At 40.4% G+C, this 18,767-nt stretch overlaps 1 long non-coding RNA gene across 1 annotated transcript; it reads left to right on the top strand.

Moving 5' to 3' along the window:
- The first annotated feature begins 5,524 nt into the window (after positions 1–5,524).
- On the top strand, positions 5,525–6,420 carry LOC306983789. The gene is made up of 3 exons (XR_013794436.1): positions 5,525–5,748; positions 5,837–6,061; positions 6,230–6,420. It is a non-coding gene; the product is annotated as an uncharacterized lncRNA (long non-coding RNA).
- The last annotated feature ends 12,347 nt before the right edge of the window (positions 6,421–18,767 follow it).

Here is an 18,767-nt window from a genome sequence, read left to right as displayed (position 1 = left end):
TCATATTTTATAGGACGTCGGGGTACAAAAAACATTCAACCCATTGGCATTCACTTAAACCACAGAGACATGTTTTAAAACGTATTTTAAAAGTCGGGCTTTAACAACAGCACAAACTGTGTGTATTTCCCTGAGATTCTCAAATCAATACAAATAAAAAGGAAAAGTACAACACTGCCAACCTCTGTATCACTTCTATGTGCTAGGCCTTCTTGGGCATTTCTGTGTGTGGACTCCTGTAACTCATATTGCAGTTATAAATAATAGGTACACAAGTGTAAATCAAGTGAAGTTATTATGCACATACAGATACTTTCTCCAAAGGACAGTCATCTGGGGAGGGTTTCTTCACTGTCCTGTGCAATGGAAACAAATGTGCATTACAAAGTTTTGCACGTTCTTCCCTTTCGATGTAAAAAGTTAGAAAAAGTCCACGTACTGCACATTTCAGCCACCACTTTCTTCGGAACAGATACAAGTGTTGGTGTATTATTTAAAACTGCACAAAAGAGGAAAACACAATTTCATTACAATGAAGTACACTGGAGAAAAATGTGATCAATAACTTATGGCAAAATATTTCTACATTAACTAGCCTATGTAGTGTTCACTTTCATAAGTCAAAGGAATTCATCACTACTCAATATTTGTCCGTGAGGGGCTGCCACTTTTACTTTCGTTTTGTTGTTACCGGTAGTTTATTTTATGTAATTAAAAGTGTTTGAATATTCACCGGTTCCCGCCTCCTTCCCTGATCCTCAAACATTGCTACAGTGAATTAAACAGAATTATTGTAGGAAAGACTGGGTCCAGTTGTCTCATGAGAAATGTGTAAAAAGTGTGATAACTAGCTCCAGTTTCTATGTAGCTGAGTTTGGACTTGCCTTTCCTGTTCTCCACTATAAGCTCATTAATACACTGCTGGCTTCGTCAGGCTGAGGCGAGCAGAATTTATATCAGTGCAGGGGACGCAAATGTCTGAGAGCAGACAGTAGAGTCTCTCCCAGGGGTCTTCAGCAGACTCTAGACAAGCCCTGTGTCAAAGAACTACATGGTGTCGGCAAGCAATGCCCGACTTAAAGTCAGTCTGGAACAGAATATGTAAGTTGGGTGAAGCGACACCAATTTACCCTTCATGCTAAAGCTCCAGGTTGTTTTTTTCTACAACTAAAGCTGCACATTATTTTGTTGGTGACACCAACAAATTTGGTGGATTTGATGAATTTGATTTGGTGGACAAAGTTTTTCTTCATTATGATATCAGGACAATTGTACCACCATGACAAATGTGTTCATTCCAATAATATACTGTTCAAAAGTTTGGTCGGTTAAAGCTTAATGTTTTTCAAACAAGTCTATTATGCTCCCTAAGGCTGCATTTATAAAACATAAAAATAAAAACAGTAAGAAAACAGTAATATTGTACATATAAAAACATATCTTATTATTATAAATGTTGAGAAAGGTTTTGCTGCTTACTGTAATATTATTTTGTGGAAACCAAGACGAGGACTAACTATGCAAAAGTAGATGGGCTTTTTATTTAATAAAATTAAAACTACCCCAATGGGGGAAACCAAGGCCAACTCGACTCACAAGGAGCCAGTAACATGATACACATATGACAACAATCTGGCACAGGACTGCGAACACAAGGAGAATAAATAGGGAGCAAACAAGGCAGGTAACGAGGGAGGACAGGTGGGGCAAATTAACTAATAATCAGGTAACAAGATGGCCGGGGCTAGACAATACACATTAGAGCACATGGCACAAGAAAACATACATGACAAGCCATGTGCTCCATAGACTGTAAAAAAAGATTCTCTTCCATTGGTGAGAACTGAAGCCGCCAGTGTCCCGATTTGGCGCTGACATCTTGGGACTTGAGACTGTGCAGTAGCGATCTCGGGACCTATTTTAAGTGGCCTATGTCTGCTCCGTTCTGCTCCAATTTTGATGTCTGTCAATCATAACGTTACACCACCGTTTTTATAGCATTACGTAATTACCTAAAAACAAACTTAATTTAAAAACAGATGCTTACACTTACATCATCGTGATAAAAATGACAGCAAATGACAGAAACCACCTTTGGAAAAAAGATATTTGAAGTGTAATTTAATTGTTTAGTTGGTCTCACGTCCTTTTAAATAACACGGTGAGGCAGGGTTTATGACCTATACTAGGACCAGTCACCGAGTGGCGATCGAGGCGCTTTGGCATCACTTTTCAGGGCTTGTGCGGCACGCTTGATGTGCTTACACAAAAAAAGACATGAACACGCAGCTAATGAGATCTCATAAGCCACGTGTTCTCACAAAATATGACATGAAAGCACGCAGCCAGTGGAAAAACACCAGCCGAGTGCTACACAGCACAAGACAAAACACGCGGACAGAACAGCGTACGGCCCGAGCGAACTCAAAACCGCACACTCACAGAGAAGACAAATACTCATTCCGTGCACGGAGCATGAATGTCCGAATCCCGACACAAAACCAAAACCAAATTGGACCGAAGTGCCGAGATCCGAACACCACACCCCACACACAAGACAACTCACGTGGACAGAATAGTCTTTTAAGACAAGATAATATGGGAGTATCAAACCCTGACAGAGATTGCTTGCTTAACATTTAAATAGTCTGGTTCAGTGTGCTCTGTATAGTAGCTTTGCAGTGTTCCTCTGAAACTATCCACCTCCCCAGCTCCACCTGCATGAATCTGCTATGGTATTTCACGATGCTTATATATGCAGCAGCAGCAAGTCTAACTTGCTCACAGCAGACTGTCTGTGAATGTATTGGCAGTAGCAAGTCAATATTAGATCTGCAGCAGCATGCGTAGCTAATCCACCAAAACCAGGGAGGCAATAAGGGTGAGACGGTTGGTTGAACTGGAGAAGTGTAAAGATATCAGTATCCACGTGAAGAGAGCGGAAACCTACATAAGTCAATGATGTGTAAGTTTCAATCATATCAGTTTTAGCATGTAATGTTGAGGTTAATGTAGTGCTTATCAACTCCTGGGACCCACCGCTTTGCACATTTTGCATGTCTCCTTGTTCTGACTCACTCCGTTCTGTTTATGTATCTCTTTCCTAACAATCTGATGCTCTGAACCAGGTGTGTTAAATAAGGGAGACATGTAAAATGTGCAAAGCAGAACATTTGCATTAGCATCATTATATTCAGAACATTCTATAACTATTTCAAGAGTTGTCATGATTAAAACATATATCATTGACCCATGCAAGTCTCTGCTGTATTTTTCCTCCTTTCACATATCTTTAAGCTTCTCCAATTCAACCAACCTACCTCTTGCCCTCTTGACCTTATTGCCTCCGATCTTCTACAACTCATCCCTTCTACACTCCTACCTGCACTGACAGACATAATCAACACATCACTCCTCACTATGTTTTTCTTCCCCACATTCAAGCAGGTTGAAAAACCTATACTTAACCCACATAGTGCAAAATTACAGGCCGTTTTATTTCCTCCCATTCCCGTCAACATGAAGTGACCTTGAGCCTCTATGGGTTTCCAACCTGATGACCCCACATTGTCTTGTATCCTAGGACAGATTCCAACAGTTGTTTAATCAGTGAGATTCATATGTGTCTATCTATATATAACAAATGCACTTATCTTTCATGTTCTAATCAAGCTACAGTCGGGTGCTCCTCATTACAAAACAGAAGTATATGTATTTCTTGCAAACATCATTTATAAAAAGATAATAATGCATACTGCAACCCCACCACAGATATTAAATATAAAATGGCAAAAAGCTGATTTGTTCCAGTGTGTTTTGCTACATCATGTTCTTTTGCTTATAAATCATTGTGACTGCAATGATTCTGTAGAGTACATTGTCTTATACTTGAATTTGTATCTTGTGTCTGCTGTCATCTGAAAAGTAAATTATTGAGAATTCAGTGCCAACTAGCAGTAGGAAAGTCGGCTGCAAGCACTCGCTGTCAGTAAGTCTCTTCAGAGCCACATTCATAGGACAAATAGTCAGCCTGACTGTTTACGAGTAAATCCTTCTTAGAAACCCTTGTGGATCAGCAACTCAGAATAACACCCAAAATACAACAATTGCCAATTTTCTCTCCTACCTAACAAAACAGCTCAGGTGGGAGAGTAATAAAAACCAGACAAGGCTGCACACAACTGGCCTGAAAGAGGAAACAATGTAACATTTGTGACTCAGGGGCGAGGGAGAGCAAGTTCCAAATACAGCACAATCTTTATTAATAAAAATAACAAAAGTACATTCAGCAACAGGGAAACAGAACATAGCACCTCTATACGATTCAGCCACTATAAAAGGATCAATAAATGACCATGAACACATGAAAACAAGTGCCTTCTCATTGGTCACCATCTACATATTTTGAAGAATGTTGGCAACCATGGAGTTCCATTTATCAATAAATAAATAAAACACTGGGACATTTCTCAAAATTCATAAAGTAAAATATTCAGAAACATAAGGGTTTGGAACAGCATGTGGGCGAGTAAATGATGACAGATTTTTTTGAGAGAACTATCCCTTTTGATGAAGATTCACAGACTTTTACTAAAATTCAAATAGGATTTATTATACCCTTGTTCATACTTCAGGACATTACAGAATCTTTTCTGGCACATGCAGTGCATAAAATAATCTGGAATGCTCAATTCAGAAGGGATTCAAATCACAGAGAAGGTTTGTTAATCATTATATTACCCCACCTCCACATATAAAACTAATCACTTTAAATACGGCTTTACTTTATAATTACACAATTTATATTCTCAATTTCATAGACTGTGCTGAACACATAGATAAAATATAGATCCATGCCAGAGTTCAGTGCTGTGAGAATGAATCAAGCCCATACGCTGAGACATTGATGTACTGTAAGTGTGGCATAAAGCCAGATTATTTATTTGGTACGGTGTAGAACGCGAATAAATACTCCCTTCCAAACGCGTATCAACACATGGCAAATATCCTCTATTTACTAAGATAACACAGGCCCTACAGTTATCTTTGCTTCAAATAAGTATCTCACTGATAAATGTTGTGTTTTCCTTTGAGCATTTCTTATATATTTGGCATAGCAGCAGTGTTTTCAAATGTCTCTCTGCTCTTTTTGAAAATGTTCTCACCTCAAGAGGAAATCGGGAAACACTTTATTTAGATAGTCCACTTTAGACATTCTACTAACCAGGGGCGTAATTTTGGGGGGGGGGTTGGGGGGGAGATACCCCCCCCCCCCCCAAATATTTAAATCTATGCATTACAACCCCCCCACCCCAATATTTATACCATGATCACATGAAACCCCCCCCAATGTTCAAACCAAATCTACGCCCTTGCTACTAACTATAAGTAACTTTGCAGCTACATGTCAACTAACTGTCATTAGAGGATTAGTAGACTGTCTGCTTAATATTTGCTAACACTTTTGTCACAGGTCGGGGCGGGCCAAGCCAGACTGCACCCACCCCTGGAAACCGGGAACCACCTCGAGGAACGTGTCAAGGACCAGACAGACAAGGAAATAAAAAGAATGACAGTGCTTTATTGTATTAAAATTGGTCAATTGAATAAAGTCCTAATTAAAACTTCTTCTTGTGGCCAGGGCAGTTCGAGCGTCGCTGGACCTCCTGGGATGGAGGGAGAGGAACGATCGTGGCGGGCCGGGGGCTCGTTGAAGGGGGGCCCAAGGGGGATCCTCGCGCCGTCCAGGTAGGTCACTGGAACAATATGACAAGGATTAACGGTGCGACAGTATATGAACACTCAGCTGGGGTACCTTCTTCCTTTCCGTTTTCAGGCCGATGCTTCCTATGGAGGACGTGTGGAGACCCCCAGATGGAGAGGACACTTGGAGCGAGACGCTCCACTTGGTTGGACACCACCGGTCTTTCTCCCACCAGGTCGAATCTTGTCTTCGGCCAGGGCTTGACTTCGCTCCAGGAAAAGCAGAAGGATGGTGCAGCGGTTGTTACGTTCGGCAAGAGAGGACTGAAGTTGGAGACAGATCAACAATTCACTCGGTGTAATAATTCACTCGTGCCACACACTTCCAAACTCTCTCAACACCACTTCAGTGTTAGTGCATATAAACAACGGATCCGATACTCCTCACTAGAGTCCTTCCCACCGCTGACGATATTCATTAGGTCCTCGCTGACAAATCCTTCACTCCTTCCTTTCTCGTTCTCAGCTTCGATCTTCACCACTCCACGTCCAGCTTCAATAAAAAGAACAACCCGCTGACAAACACAGTACCACACGGGAGGAGAACCACCCCAGGCGGGGAGGAGAACCACCTCTTCAGTCTCCTTCCTCTCTGTTTTAAAGCCCCATGTAGCTGCGTGTCCCACTCACAGCGCTCCCTGTAATTGATCCACACCTGCTGTCAATCGGGCAATTGGCCTTGCTGCCATGGCAACAGATTGGTAGTGCATAGAACGGATATGTCACTGGGGATTTCTCAATCAACTGCATTCGCAAGGGACTTAGTCCCATTCTGATTTTTGTCACCCCGTGACACTTTATTTTGTTTGGTCCCCCAACAGACATTTGTAACAGACACAAATTAACTTGGCAACTACATGTCAACTTATTCTACTAAGCCAAACATTATCCTAACCATAACCTACCAGTCTACTGACAGTATACTATTAATACTCTAATGAGAGTTAGTTGACATGTAGTTGAAAAGTTACTTATAGTTAGTAGAATGTCTAAAGTGGACTATCAAAATAAAGTGTAACCAGAAAGGGTAATATAATTCATATTTGTCAGTGAATCACCACTGTAAGTTTTATAAATATAAATGGAATAATAAAAACAACTTCTTTATTCCACAAAATGAGGCATGAAATTAAAATGGAGTTCTCAGCACCAAGGTCCTTTTTTTCCTCAGGTACAGTATGGGTGATGAATGAAGTCCCATCAGTGATCAATTAACCTGTTAACCTGCACAGATGCAGTGCGAGCTTTGGGACACAAGGACACAACGTCTGTCATCACACTGTCACTGACTTATTGTGTTTGACGTTCACAGGCTCAGTGCGAGTTCAAAGCACCATGATCGTGGTGGGGGGTGATGCAGCAAATTTTCCAAATTACCAATGATTCAAGGTACAAACATTATCTTACACTAAACGTAACGTTTGAAGACACTAAAGGTTTGTAGAGTTAAATACTTCCCTTTTATATCAAATAGAAGCCACATTATCTGATGGTTTGGAACTTTGAGGGAGCTTAAACTAGGTCAACCAGTCAATAAATGTTTCCCATTAGCCAATGAAAAATAATTCGCTCTGCTAAATGAATGGGGAAGGAGTGATTGTTTTCAATCACTTCAGCACTTTTTGAGAAATGTTCAGTGAGACTACTAATTGTTCAAGGCTTTCCAGAATGAGGAAAAAATCACTCATCAAATAAAGTGCTGTAAATTAATCCTCCATTAAAGAGTAGTGAGCGAGACCAAGAGAGAGAGAGGGGAGATAAAGACTAGTAAATAAAAAGGTCATTCTGTTAAATTCATGTCTACAATGTTCAACATTAAATAAATTGCAAATAATCAATCAAACAAGACACAAAATCCCAAACCATATTTTTCTCCCTTTAAATCATAAATTGTCTTAACCTGAGGGAACAAAAAGCTGTAGCTTTGTGTTATCTGGCAGGCTGCGACTGAGTTATACTGCTGCTTTAATTTTACTGCATTAGAAGCCACTTGGAGAACCGTCATTAAATTAAGTTTCTATATTCAGCAGCTTAATCCATTTAGGGTAATTCAAACCAGTGTATCTTTGCATGTGCTTGGTGAAAGTCTTTTGAGATTCATTGCTCAATTATATGTATTATATATACAGTATATATACAGTATATATATATATATATATATATATATATATATATATATATATATATATATATATCGTCGCTGTCGGGCAGAATCCTCGCATTTCTAAAACCATTATTTTTCAGGAAATTTACAAAACTGCATATTTTTTGAGTTATTCAACATTGTATCGTTAAAGTTGGTATTATACCTTATATTGCTATCATATACTGTTGTTTACCAACATTAACACAACATCTCCCCAAAATCATGTTTATTCGGAGATACCAGATCTATGACTTGGGAGCAGGGAGATATACGAGATTACGCTGTCATTGATAAGAATGGAACGGACACAGACGTCGCAGCTGCCAGCAGTGTTCATCAAAGTCTGCGGTCGCGTTGAGCCTTTTGACAAGAGACAAGGCTTTAAGAGCAAATCAAAGCTAATGAGTGTGGTTAACTTACATACACCTTCCTAAACTCGTCCTAACGTATACATTAATTTTTTTTACAGAAGCTCGACATTTTAGGGAACATAATGGGTCTTCTAGGTCATTTGGTTTGTTTCCAACTGAGACAAATGCATATTTCTGTGTTTTTTTAATTTTTTAATTTATGTTTCAATCAATCTTGTGTTTAAATCCTGGCTTATGAGTTCAGCTGCCACCACACAGGAAAGCACTTCAAGCTAAAGTACAATTTAAGGCTTATTCACTCTCTGGTCTTATTTGACGGTGGAAATCTCTCTAAATCTGAACCATTATGTAAATGTTATGTTTGGATTAGTTGTCTTTTATTTTGACATGCTGCCTTTAGTTCCTGTTTCCTTTAGTTCCTGTTTCCCCGCTCTGTTTAGTTTCAGATTCCATAGTTACCTATTACTTTCACCTGTCTTGTTTAGTTTCTGTTTGCCTTGTTTATACAGAACTGAGTTTACAGTAATGTTAAAATAAACAAAACAATGGACAATAAGCGGTCACAGCCAGGTTGGTTACGAATGTGAGTATTTGCAGCACGTGTTGTCAAACTGATGAAGATGTTTTCTTAATTTGCTGGTGTTTTTTTTTTTCTATTTGCATGTGTTTTCTTCAGTTGCAGAGCAGCTCTCACGGCCACCGTACAAGAGACCTGATCAACAAATGTAAACGCCTTCCAGCACTTTTGATTGATGTCAGAGTTTGTTGCGTTTGAATGATGTGAACACTTTTATTTTTCGTGATTGAACCAAGTGTGAAAGCACACTGAGATACATGTTACACATGTAAAGTATTCTTGATTAAATGTTTAACTGTTGTGTGTTATTTGATATTACATTTAAAGATATTTTAAAGTGATATTACATTTACTTGATTGCAATTTCATCCTTTAAAAATATATTTGAATGCATGACATGCAAGTTTAAAAAAAATAGACCTATAGTATATATATTTTATTGTTTCATAATACTTGTCATTCAGCAGTAAACTTTAATAATTTTTTGAAGACAATAAAAGTAAATATGATTTTACATACACCCATGCCTAACTGTGCGTTCACACCGGATGCGAATAGCGCATCAAATTCACGCCTGCCGCGTCTAGTTATACGCTTGATCACTTTGTGTCCATTCGCGCATCAAGAGCGAAATTGACGCACATAAAAACATAAATTTGAAGCGGAATTTACTCGTGTCAGAGGCGAAAGTTTCAAAAGTTTCGAAACCCGTTGGCGGCCATCTTTTTAAAAGATGTCTGATGTTGATAGATCATTTAAATAGTTGTGAACTAGCAGCACGGCAGCTTGCTAGCGAGTTAGTAGGTCAATAACGTGACACAAAAGTGAAATTTGTATATCTTACATATACAATGAGTCAACGTCTACTGCGCCGCACTCTACGCCTCATTCGCGCCGCAGGAATTGCATTGACTTAACATTGAAATCATTCGCGCCTGATGCGCTATTCGCATCCGGTGTGAACGCACCATAAGTCCTAATTAAGTGGATCAAGTACTGTGAAGTTTAGCTATTTTCTCTTAATAGAAATTTAAACTGTAATACATTGTTATTTAATGCAATTAACATTAAATTAAGTGTACCAAAATCCTTCATTCAGGTAGCACCAATCTTTTAAAGTATATATTTGTTTCACTAGGGGTCAGAAGAGAAGTTGAATGAACAATGGACTACTTGTGGCAGTGGCAGATTTTTCACAAAACAAAATAATTTTTTTGTTAAATGTATGGCCAAATCGATGAAATGTCCCCTGTGTCCATTCTATCATCAGTGAAAAGATGTCTTGCTGCAGCTCTGCTGAATGTGGAAAATAAATAAAGTGAAAGATAATTATTTATATAATAGGGAAAAGATTGGTGATTCCTCCATGTGGTGGAGTGGGATTAGGCAAGGATCGCTAATGATGGTTGAGATAGACCTTTCCAACTGATTTGGGACCATTTAAAAATAGTAAATATGGGTAGGGAAGACTAATCCTAGATTAAGATGATAAGGCAACCCCTGCAAGTGTGAATGTATTACTTGGTCCACAGCCTGCTGTCGTGGCTTGAGAAAAGATACCACATTGCTTAGTTAACACTGCCGTTGCCTGGAGACTTCCCTGGTTCATATTTGGCATACGCTCAATGTCTCCACAGCAATTTATCTCTTGGCTCATGTTATGGCCCATTTTTTCTTTGTTCACAAAAAGATGGCAAAGAATACAAAAGTTCAGATGTTTTTTTAGTAATTCGGAATGACTAGGCTTGAATAATTATTCATGTTTTTCCTTGACTGCGTTCAGCATGTTCTTTTCTCTCTGCTCCAAGGATGTCTTTGTTTGTTGTCTCCGAAGACCTGACTCTGTTCCTGCTGTCTAGCAAACAAGGAAGTGTTATGCATTTAAAATGCTGATTTTATTCAGTATTAACAACCTTTTCCTACCTAACCCTTTGATTTTTTTTTTTTTAGGTAGCTTGTACTCAAAGCTTTTTTTTTTTCAGTAGAGTCTGGCTGCATGCACTCTCTATTATACCAGCTCTCAGTGATATGTGCCGGGTCCCCGCTATGATAACAGTAACTTTCTCAAATGTTTACAGAACAAGCGGGAACCCTGTGTGCCTGTATCTTTCTCTATTGCTGTTCGATTACATGATAGAAAGTCTAAGGCCTTCAAAAGCCGTACAGCAAACCCATCTAATCTGGTGCCTATTACACGCCAAACTAAGACTGCTGTGTGTACAAAAAGTAAGACTGTCAAGTTAGCACTTTTAAACATCTGCTCACTTAAAAACAAATCACTTCTAGTCAATGACTTAATAACCACATACAACCTGGATTTTATGTTTCTAAATGAAACTTGGCTAGAAGACAACTGCAGTGCAACTGTCCTCAATGAAACATCCCCTCCTAACTTTACTTTTATGAGTGTCTGCAGAGCGGGTAGGAGAGGTGGGGGAGTAGCTGCTCTTTTTAAAGATGTCTATCAATGTAAGCAAATATCATTTGGTAATTACCCGTCTTTTGAATATCTGGGTATTGTGTTAAAAGGTGCTCCACGCATTTTACTTATAATTGTTTACAGGCCTCCAAAATACTCTTCAGCCTTTTCTGAGGACTTTACAGAACTGTTATCAACCATTTCCTCAGAGTTTGACTGTTTTGCTATTTCTGGAGATTTTAACATTCACATAGACAATGCAGAAAACAATATGGCAAAAGAAATCAAAACTGTTTTAAAAACTTTTGATCTGACTCAGCATGTACATGGACCGACACACAATCGTGGACACACTCTAGATTTACTTATCAGTAAGGGTCTAAACATTTCATCGATTGTTATTAAGGATGTAGCACTGTCTGATCATTTCTGTATTTTCTTTGATATATTGATCTCTCCTGCCATTGAAGCTAGATCTGTGTCTGTCAAAAAGAGATGCTTAAATGAGAACACTAGTGTACTATTTATGAAGGCTATATCTTCAACACCAAGCATATCTGCTGACTCTGTTGATTTTCTCCTTGATTCTTTTAACTCAAAAGTTAAAAGTGTAATTGATGATATTGCTCCTGTGAAAGTCAGGAAGAGTGGTAGACAAAAAGCACCTTGGAGAAACTCAACAGCAGTGCAAAATATGAAAAGACAATGCAGAAAAGCAGAGCGCATGTGGCGGAAGACAAAACTTGTAGTCCACTATAACATCTACAAAGACACCATCCATGCTTTCAATATGGAATTAGGCAAAGCTAGACAGACTTTCTTCTCAAATATTATTAACAGCAACTTAAACAACACACGCACTCTTTTTGCTACTGTAGAGAGACTGACAAACCCCCCGAGCCAGATTCCCAGTGAAATGCTCTCAGACAGCAAGTGCAGTGAGTTCGCTTCTTTCTTCTCTGAGAAAATCAATAATATCAGAAAGGTGATCAGCACATCCTTGAGTTGCACTGGGGTCAGACAGATCAGACCACAACCTGAGAAAGTAGTTACTATGTCTGATTTCAAAGAAATTGATGGCAAAATTTTAGAAGAAACCGTACAGCACCTTAAAACATCAACCTGCGCCCTTGACGCTCTTCCCACATCTTTCTTCAAAAGTGTGTTAAACAGCTTAGAAGCAGATCTGCTAGAAGTGGTAAATGCCTCACTTCTCTCTGGAAGTTTTCCAAACTCCCTGAAAACTGCAGTTGTCAAACCCCTCCTGAAAAAGAGTAATATGGATAAGACTATATTAAGCAATTATAGACCGATCTCAAATCTTCCTTTCATTGGCAAGATCATTGAAAAAGTTGTTTTCAATCAGCTGAACAAATTCTTAAGCTCGAATGGATACTTTGACAATTTTCAATCTGGTTTCCGATCGCATCACAGCACAGAGACAGCGCTCATAAAGATAATTAACGATATTCGCTTAAATACTGATACAGGCAAATTATCAGTGTTGGTGCTACTCGACCTCAGTGCTGCTTTTGACACTGTCGATCACAACATACTTCTTGACAGGCTGGAAAACTGGGTGGGTCTTTCTGGGATAGTCCTAAAATGGTTCAGGTCATACTTAGAAGAGAGAGGTTACTATGTGAGTATAGGAGACCATAAGTCTGAGTGGACATCCATGACATGCGGAGTTCCTCAAGGCTCAATTCTTGCGCCACTCCTATTCAACCTGTACATGCTTCCAATGAGCCAAATAATGAGAAAGAACCAAATCTCTTACCACAGCTATGCAGACGACACACAGATCTACTTAGCCCTATCGCCAAACGATTACAGCCCCATTGACTCCCTGTTCCAATGCATTGATGAAGTAAACAGCTGGATGTGCCAAAACTTTCTTCAGTTAAACAAAGACAAAACTGAAGTCATTGCGTTTGGAAACAAAGATGAAGTTCTCAAGGTGAACGCATACCTCCACTCTAGAGGTCAAACAACTAAAAATCAAGTCAGGAATCTTGGTGTGTCTCTAGAGTCAGACCTTAGCTTCAGTAGTCATGTCAAAACAATAACCAAATCAGCATATTATCATCTGAAAAATATTGCAAGAATTAGATGCTTTGTTTCCAGTCAGGACTTAGAAAAACTTGTGCATGCTTTCATCACCAGCAGGGTGGATTATTGTAATGGACTCCTTACTGGCCTTCCCAAAAAGACCATAAGACAGTTGCAGCTCGTACAGAACGCTGCCGCCAGGATCCTAAGCAGAACCAGAAAATTTGAACACATCACACCAGTCCTCAGGTCTTTACACTGGCTTCCAGTCACATTTAGGATTGATTTTAAAGTAGTGTCACAGGTCGAGGTGGGCCAAGCCAGACTGCACCCACCCCTAGACCAGGATCACCCTGAGGAGCGTGTCAGAGGAGGAGGCAGGAGACAGGAATAAAAAGAATGACAGGCTTTATTAAATATAAAAACAATTTGAAAATCCTAATCTAAAATTCCTCTTCCTTCCTCTTCCCAGGAATCCAAGGCAAGTGGGGGGTCAGGCTCACTTCCTTCTGGCGCTGGTGCCGACTCACAGTGGTAGATACTGGACAGGTGGGTATCACAGGTGAGTAAACGAGTCGGGCTTACTTCCTTCTGGCGCTGGTGCCAACTCACAGTGGTAGGTACTGCACGGGTGGGTATCGCAGGTAAGTAAATGAGTCAGGCTTACTTCCTTCTGGCGCTGGTGCCAACTCACTGAACAGGTGAGTATCACAGGTGAGTATCGCAGGTGAGTAGGTGGATCAGGGTTCACAGGAGTTGTAAAGGGCGGCACTTCGCACCATACAGGTGGGTTTCAGGGCTACAGCAGACTCAAGTCGCAAGCGGAGCGGGGCTTTGGCTGGCCCAGACAGAATCAACACTTCAAATAGAGGTGAATAGCTCTCACATGGGTGGCAGGAGACAGAGTCATAAGCTGAGCCGGGCTCTCACTGGGACAGGCAGCATAAACTTCAAACAGAGGTAAGCAGTTCTCACGTGTGTGGCAGGGGACAAAGTCACAAGCTGAGCGACATTCGCTGGAACAGACGGAATCAACACTTCAAATAGAGGTGAACAGCTCTCACATGGGTGGCAGGAGACAAAGTCATAAGCTGAGCAGGGTTCTCACTGGGACAGACAGCATAAACTTCAAGCAGAGGAAAACAGTTCTCACGTGTGTTGCAGGGGACAAAGTCACAAGCTGAGCGGGCGTTCACTGGAACAGACGGAGTCGACACTTCAAATAGTGGTCAACCGCTCTCACAAGGGTGGCAGGAGACAGAGTCATAAGCTGAGCCGGGCTCTCACTGGGACAGGCAGCATAAACTTCAAACAGAGGTAAGCAGTTCTCACGTGTGTGGCAGGGGACAAAGTCACAAGCTGAGCGACATTCGCTGGAACAGACGGAATCAACACTTCAAATAGAGGTGAACAGCTCTCACATGGGTGGCAGGAGACAGAGTCATAAGCTGAGCAGGGCTTTCACTGGGGCAGACAGCACACAGACTTCAAGCAGAGGTAAACAGTTCTCACGTGTGTTGCAGGGGACAAAGTCACAAGCTGAGCGACGTTCGCTGGAACAGACGGAATCAACACTTCAAAATAGAGGTGAACAGCTCTCACATTGGTGGTAGGAGACAGAGTCATAAGCTGAGCAGGGCTTTCACTGGGGCAGACAGCACACAGACTTCAAGCAGAGGTAAACAGTTCTCACGGGTAGTGTGCGCACGGGGGCTTTTCCTTCTGACATCCAACAGGTGACTGCAATCGATCTTGCTAGACTCTTATGATGGACGGTAGACCAGCATAACACATGGGGAGTGCACGGCGATAAAAGGTAAATCTTCCACACACACACGACAGTCCAATTCCAAACATGCAACGTGATGGGAAACGTCAATTTCAGCACTACAAATCCACTCTTCAAGTGCAAAGTAAGGCCAACACTCACCCAGAGGTCTCGATCTGAAGAGCCGATGATAGTCAGAGTTGGGACAGATGCGGTGAATAATTTCCTCACCACTACAAGCGGCTTCACTTCGCTGGTTTCAATGGCCGAGGGGGAGGCTAGAGATCGACAAGGAATCAGTCTATTTCACTCAGTGCGATGTATACAACGTGATCCAAGCACTTCAAACCAGTATCCAATTTAGTGTAGAAAACATGCGTTTATGAGATTCAATTTGTCAATCACTCATCTCACTCTTTCCCAGTCCAGACGACGAATTCCACTCTTCAAAACTGCCCTCGGATCCCACAAGCAACACTCCGCTTCTTTCACGATGGTCCTTCAGCTGCAACACTCCACAAACATTCCCCAACAGGAGAGAACCACACCAGATCGCCGGGGGAAGACAAAGAACAACCACACAACGCGGAGGGAGAACACACAGCCTTCTCTTTCTCTTGTGTTTTATCCTCTCCAAACACTGGTGCCACCTCAATCAGGTAATCAAAGTGAAGTCCCCGCACCTGTTGTCAATCTGCCGTTTAGTTGTCATGACGACAGACACACACACAAGCCCGGGGACAGTGTTACACTAAAAGTGTCCCGGCGGGAACACTTCTCTGATGGGATTAGTTCCGGGGATTATTTGTCACCCCGTGACAGTAGTATTACTGGTATATAAATCATTTAATGGCCTAGGTCCTAAATACATTGCAGATATGCTCACTGAATATAAACCCAACAGATCACTCAGATCATTAGGATCACATCAACTAGAAATACCAAGGGTTCACTCAAAGCAAGGAGAGTCCGCTTTTAGCTGTTATGCCAGCCGCAGCTGGAACCAGCTTCCAGAAGAGATCAGGTGTGCTCCTACAGTAGCCACATTCAAATCCAGACTCAAAACACATCTGTTTAGCTTTGCATTTACTGAATGAGCATTGTGCCACTGTTCGATATTAAAGTTTTAGTCTGAGAAAGAGCTAAGAATGTGAATGCTGGGCTAAGGAAAGTGAAAAGAATGTGCAAGTAAATGAAAGAAAAAAGAAAGTTGATACAGGGAAGTCGTAAGAAGATTGAAAGAGAATAGAAAGTTGATAGAATTAAAGAATTAAAGAATTAAAGAAGATTGAAAGAGAATAGAAAGTTGATACAGGGAAGTCGTAAGAAGATTGAAAGAGAAAAGGAAGTTGATAGATGGCAAGTCGTAAGAAGATTGAAAGAGAATAGAAAGTTGATACAGGGAAGTCGTAAGAAGATTGAAAGAGAAAAGGAAGTTGATAGATGGCAAGTCGTAAGAAGATTGAAAGAGAATAGAAAGTTGATAGATGGCAAGTCGTAAGAAGATTGAAAGAGAATAGAAAGTTGATAGATGGTAAGAAGATTGAAAGAGAAAAGAAAGTTGATACATGGCAAGCCGTAAGAAGATTGAAAGAGAATAGAAAGTTGATAGATGGTAAGAAGATTGAAAGAGAAAAGAAAGTTGATGCATGTAAGTCGTAAGAAGATCCTTTTAAAAGAAAGATCTATAATAGCTACCGGTCGATATAAAATACGTCCGACTGTTTGCACTGTATTTTATTTTTTTTATTTTATTTTCCAAACTGTGATTCAGGAAGATTTTATTAATTTTTAGGGCTGTCTGATTGGAAGAGATTTTGAAGGGGAACGGGAGAGCTTCACTCCGACGAGGCGAGTGAAGATTAGCTATACTATGGAGAGTATAGAGGTTCGCTGTTTGTTTAAAACAGCAAAAGTGAAACGTGCTCTGTGGGGGCCCAGTGGGGCAATACTGGTGTGGTACACCACCCCAGCAGAGGACGTCCCTGGATTAGGTCCAGTGGCACCGCAAACCTGCTCAATCGCTTCCATCTCAGATAGGGGTGATTATTAATTATCAGGGCTGTCTGATTGGAAGAGATTTTGAAGGGGAACGGGAGAGCTTCACTCCGACGAGGCGAGTGAAGATTATCTATACTACGGAGAGTATAGAGGTTCGCTGTTTGTTTAAAACAGCAAAAGTGAAACGTGCTCTGTGGGGGCCCAGTGGGGCAATACTGGTGTGGTACACCACCCCAGCAGAGGACGTCCCTGGATTGTAGGTCCAGTGGCACCGCAAACCTGCTCAATCACTTCCATCTCAGACACGGTTTTAATTATTCTTTTTTCTTTTGATTATTTTAATTTCTTCTATGTAAAGCACTTTGAATTACCACTGTTTAGCTTTGCATTTACTGAATGAGCACTGTGCCACTGTTCGTCCGACTGTTTGCACTGTATTTTATTTTCTAAACTGTTTTAATTATTCTTATTTCTTTTATTATCTATGTAATTATTTTTATTTTTATTTCTTCTATGTAAAGCACTTTGAATTACCACTGTGTATGAAATGTGCTATATAAATAAACTTGCCTTGCCTTGCCTTGCCTATTATGTGTTGTATCATTTGCATTGCACTTTTATGTTACTCTTTTGGACAGTCTAAAAGTTTGCCATGTTCAGTTATACATTATTAATGAGACCAACACCACTAGTGCCATTATAGTTGGTTTATTACATCTCAGTTTGCAAGTCCAGTGTCACAGAAAAAAAGAGTATTCTCGCACATTTAATAAATACTTGTAATTGAAATAAATAAAACAACATAATTAAAAATAGCAAGTGTTTGCAGAAGACCTGAGTAGGCTGCATTGCGATGAAACTGAAGTAGCGACTTATCTTTTCTTCCATATTGTGATGTACTGCAACAAATTATCGAAAAAGAAAAAGTGTAGGATGATGAATGGCTTGCCAAAGTTTTGATTTAAGACTTGAAATTTTAAGAAAAGCAAGAGTTGTGAAACGATTCATGTAGTCCTAAATTGTCTTCCTTCACAAATTCAATAAATGCAGAGCTCTTGTGTGGCTTGAACGCAGTTGACTCAAACTGAAGCACGTCCTCCTTATGCAGATGTCCTTAGATCTCAAGTGTTCCCCTCAGGGAATAAAAATACAATCGCATTTCCATGCCCCATTCCTGTTCAACCAGAGCAAGACAATTTGGGCATGTGTGATGTTAAGTGTATAGTAGAAGTATTAGCTCCTTCGACATAACTAGCAAAGGTTCAATGAGGTTTACCTTTATACGACAACATTTCAGATGAAATGCAGTCATCTCTCAATAGGCATTTAGCGATTCTGGACTTTTGCTAATTTGTCGCATTCACCAATATACAGCTGTTTGGTTTTGGTGTGACCTCTAAGTGAGTGATTTGACATTGGACTTACTTTGCCACAAAAATGTGCTGATGTTTATTTAAAGCAGGGGTTTTTAACTCAATGTCCACTGTCCTTTATAGTTTAGCTCCAACCTTGATCAAACTCACCTGCCTGTAAATTTGTAATCCTGAACACCTTGATTAGCTTGTGCATGTGTGTTTGATCAGGGATGGAGCCAAACTCTGCAGGAAAGTGGATCTCAAGTGTCAAGAATTGAGAACCCCTGCTCTAAAGGGACTGTTTAAACCTGGCCA

Source organism: Phoxinus phoxinus, assembly GCF_949152265.1.
Source record: "Phoxinus phoxinus genome assembly, chromosome: 16".
Lineage (NCBI taxonomy): Eukaryota > Metazoa > Chordata > Actinopteri > Cypriniformes > Leuciscidae > Phoxinus > Phoxinus phoxinus.
The sequence above is the reverse complement of the archived record's forward strand: the minus strand, read 5'-3'. Positions and strand labels throughout refer to the sequence as shown.